The 4263-nt window shown below is 44.4% G+C and overlaps 1 pseudogene; it reads left to right on the top strand.

Moving 5' to 3' along the window:
• Window positions 1-1528: 1528 nt before the first annotated feature.
• Window positions 1529-1770, top strand: LOC118022316 (annotated as a pseudogene).
• The last annotated feature ends 2493 nt before the right edge of the window (window positions 1771-4263 follow it).

Raw genomic sequence — 4263 nt, 5'->3', positions numbered from 1 at the left:
CGCCTGGGTGGCTCAGTCGTTAAGCATCTGCCTTGGGCTCAAGTCATGATCCCGGGATCCTGGGATCAAGCCCCACATCAAGCCCCACATCAGGCTCCCTACTCCACGAGAAGCCTGCTTCTCCCTCTCCCTCTGTGGCTCCCCCGGCTTGTGCTCTCTCTCTCTGTATCTCTTTGTCTCGAATAAATAAAAATCTTTAAAATAAGATAAAATAAATAGGGTCAGGAGGCCATAAGGGAAGAATTTATGCATGTCCTCATCAGAGAAACTGTACTTTTTGCCAGCTGCAGGCCCTCTGCCTGGACTTAACTCCCTCACCAGGACACCTGAATCATTCGTTCACATTTCTCACTTCTAAAGGAGCTAACGCACTTTGGAGGCAAGTTTCAATCCCTCTCTTGCATACTAACCCAACCAATCCCAGTTAACCTAGTTTCAATCCCTGTTTTGCATACAGATCCTAAATAAGAAATGCATTCATGGCCTTTCATCTTTGTAACTCTGCCCCTTCTTTGTCTTCCTCGGAACACAAGTCAGGTTTCTACCTGAATCTGTCTCCAAACTGCAATTCTAATTGCCCAGATAAATCCTTGTTTGATTCCATTGTCAATGGATTCTTTCTTGGTCAACCACACCAACCCCCAACAGCCCGCTTCTATGCTATTTTACATAAGAAAAAAAAGCACTATCTTGTTTTAAACCAGTTATTTCAGGTTTCTTATCAGCTAAACACAATCTCAAACTGATAAACTACAGACACTGTCCTTTTCGTAAAGCTTTAAAGACTTCAATAATACTATAAATGTTCTTTAAAAATAAGGAGAGGGGGCGCCTGGGTGGCTCAGTCGGTTAAGTGTCTGCCTTCAGCTCAGGTCATGATCCCAGGGTCCTGGGATGGAGCCCTGAGTGGGGCTCTCTGCTAAGCAGGGAGTCTGCTTCTCCCTCTGCCGCCCGCCCCAGCTTGTGCTCTCTCTGTGTTAAATAAAATCTTAAACAAAAAAAAAAAAAATAAGGAGGGGGCACCTGGGTGGCTCAGTTGGTTAAGCGTCTGCCTTCGGCTCAGGTCATGATCCCAGAGTCCTGGGATGGAGCCCCACGTCTGGCTCCCTGCTCAGTGGAGAGCCTGCTTCTCCCTCTCTGTCCCTCCCCCTGCTCCATTTCTCGCTCACTTTCTCTCTCTCTCAAATAAATATATACTCTTTATTATTATTTTTTTAAGATTTTATTTATTTATTTGACAGAGAGAGACACAGTGAGAGAGGGAATACAAGCAGGGGGAATGGGAGAGGGAGAAGCAGGCTTCCCACTGAGCAGGGAGCCTGACATGGGGCTCCATCCCTGGACCCTGGGATCATGACCTGAGCCGAAGGCAGACGCTTAACAACTGAGCCACCCAGGCGCCCCAATATATACTCTTTAAAAAATATAAAAATGAATAAAAATAAGGAGAAATTGACCGTATCTCCAGCCGCACCAGTGTCTCTCTGTGTCGCCTGCTTTGGACCTCATTCCTCACCTTGGGTCGAAAATGGACCCCAACTGCTCCTGCTCCATCCGGGGCTCCTGCACCTGCGAAGCGGGTAAGTGCACCCCTGCAAGTAGAGCTGCTGGTCCTGCTGCCCCGTGGGCTGTGCCACGCATGCCCAGGGCTGCATCTGCCAAGGAGGCATCAGGCAAGTGCAGCTGCTGTGCCTGATGTGGGCAAGAGCCCGTTCCAGATGGAAATAGAGCGACGTGTACAAACCTGCAGTTTTAAAACATTTTTTTATATTACCCTGTTTGCTACATTCCTGTTTCTATGAAATATGTGAATTATAATAAAAGTTGGTGACCTAAAAAAAAATAATAAAATCCTTTGCTTATGTACTTATCTTTTAAAGAATAAGATACGGGCTTTTTATTCTGAGCTAGTCACCATGTTTTAATTTTAATCATAAGAAAGAATATTTGGTTCATAAATAGGAGGCAGGGAATACTAATAATTTCACATGGCATCATTGGACCTTGCCTTCCACAAGTAAGACCATGAAATACCTTTGGATGTTATAATGCAGGAATAAAGAGGAAATCTGATGGTTCCCTGAGGCCACGCAGGATAAGAGATTAAAATCTAATTTCTGGTCATGGACTACTACAAAAGTTTGAGTGTCCATTCCTGAGTCAAAGAAAACGGGGAAAGGTTTTTGAAATTTGAAGGTTTTATATTTGTAGCTGTGTAAGTCTGTCCTCCAAGAAGTAGATGCCAAGAAGTAATTAACTGTGAAACCTGAAGCGGCCACCCCACAGTCTACAGTAACCTGATTTACTGTTCCACTGTCTTCATTAGCATAACTTTACTATTGCAGGAGACTCTTGCCCAGGCAAATGACTTTATTGTTCATTCCAGAACTTGTTTGAAAGATCATCAGCTCTTTAATAGAAAGCATCAACATTTTTCCTACCAACACTCTTCTGACTCCCAGCCTCCTAATCCTTCCCTTGCCGTTTCCCCCAATCCTAAATCACTGTCATGTCACAATTTGTACCTATTCGCCTCATTGAGAGACCTGCCTTAAACCAAACTTCAAAATCTCCCTAAAAACAGGCCTCGCTCTTCCTCCTTTGAGACACAATAAAGCTCTCTTGAGGTGGTAATTCTCCTGTGCACCAGTGAGCAATAAACTCAGTTTTATCTTGTCGATGATATTTGGGAACTGGCATTTAATACATGCAAAAGATTTGTTAGGGCAAGTTCTGTGAAGGAAATGGGAAGGACCTGGAGGAGGCTGAGAGAGCTGCCATCCTGAAGAAGGTCTGAGGCAGGATACAGGGAAAGCGGGAAGGGAAGAAAGGAAGAAAGAACATTAGGTGGCAATGCAGTTCTCAGAGAATTTGGTAAGGCCAGTGTGGGGTTACCGAGCCAAATTCAATTACTCCTCAAAGTAGTCCTACATTTTGCAGGAACCCGACTGCCTTGGTGCCCCTGGGGGGCTCAGTGCACATCAGCTGCGCTGTGGGAAGCAAGACCCCAGCGGTGATGGGGGTCAGAGCAATCACACCTTTGCAGTCACTGTCGATGTGAGAAGACTCGTTCTCCTGACTCAGGATGCCTGATGATTCCCGCCTCTGAAAAGACAACTTACAAAAAGTGTGACCTTCTGAGAAAAAGCACGTAATGAATGAAAAAACTCCAAAGGAGTCTAATATAGATTTTTGAGTGAATATAGTAACTATAAAAAATTTAGTCAAAGCAATTGGGATTTTTTCTGCATTTTAAAATATGCTCAAAATAATATCAGTTATTAAATTCAGTTTATTGGGGGGCCTGGGTGGCTCAGTCGGTTGAGTGTCTGACTCTTGATCTGGGCTCAGGTCTTGACCTCTCAGGGTTGTAAGTTCAAGTCCTGCGCTGGGCTCCATGTTGGGTGTGGAGCCTACTTAAAAATAAATAAATTCAGTTTACTAATTCAGTTATTAAAAACTAAAGAATAACTTATAGTGATAGAACTTGAGAGTCCTTATTACTTTGTTTCATTTTGTTTGACTACTTATCAACTGATATATTTCCAGTCTCTGACAGTGCTATGTACTGAATTGTGTCCCTCAAAATTCATACGCTGAGGGCGCCTGGGTGGCTCAGTTGGTTAAGCGACTGCCTTCAGCTCCGGTCATGATCCTGGAGTCTCGGGATCGAGTCCCACATCGGGCTCCCTGCTCAGCAGGGGGGTCTGCTTCTCCCTCTGACCCTCTTCCTGCTCATGCTCTCTGTCTCTCATTCTCTCTCTCAAATAAATAAATACAAAATCTTAAAAAAAAAAAAAATTCATACACTGAAGCCCTAACCCCCAACGTGACTGCATTTGGAGATAAAGCCTTTAGGAAGGTAATTAAGGTTAAATTGATGAAGGATAGTTGGAAGGCGGGCAGGCAGGGACAAGGGGCCCCTACCCTAGGAGGAAATCACCTGTAAAAGGATTTTACACATGGAAGGAGCCCTCCACCCTTTCCTGTATGATAAATAGGTGACAAAAATCTGATCGGATGACATGCGCAAGGAAGGTTAATCAGATTAAAACGTTGGGCCAACAGGCCCATAAAAACCCCTAGACTTAGAAACTCTGCTGGCAACCCCCTCTCTCCTTGGGAACTTTGTACTATTACTTTGCTATCGCTCAATAAAACTTGCTTTGCTATCCACCACTGTCTGGCCTACCTCTTTGTTCTTTGAAGTGGCATGACCAAGAACTGCGGGCACCGACAGAGAAAAAAATCCTGTAACAAAAT

The sequence above is a fragment of the Mirounga leonina genome, unplaced genomic scaffold, assembly GCF_011800145.1.
Source record: "Mirounga leonina isolate KUSES-001 unplaced genomic scaffold, KU_Mleo_1.0 Mir_176, whole genome shotgun sequence".
Lineage (NCBI taxonomy): Eukaryota > Metazoa > Chordata > Mammalia > Carnivora > Phocidae > Mirounga > Mirounga leonina.
The sequence above is the reverse complement of the archived record's forward strand: the minus strand, read 5'-3'. Positions and strand labels throughout refer to the sequence as shown.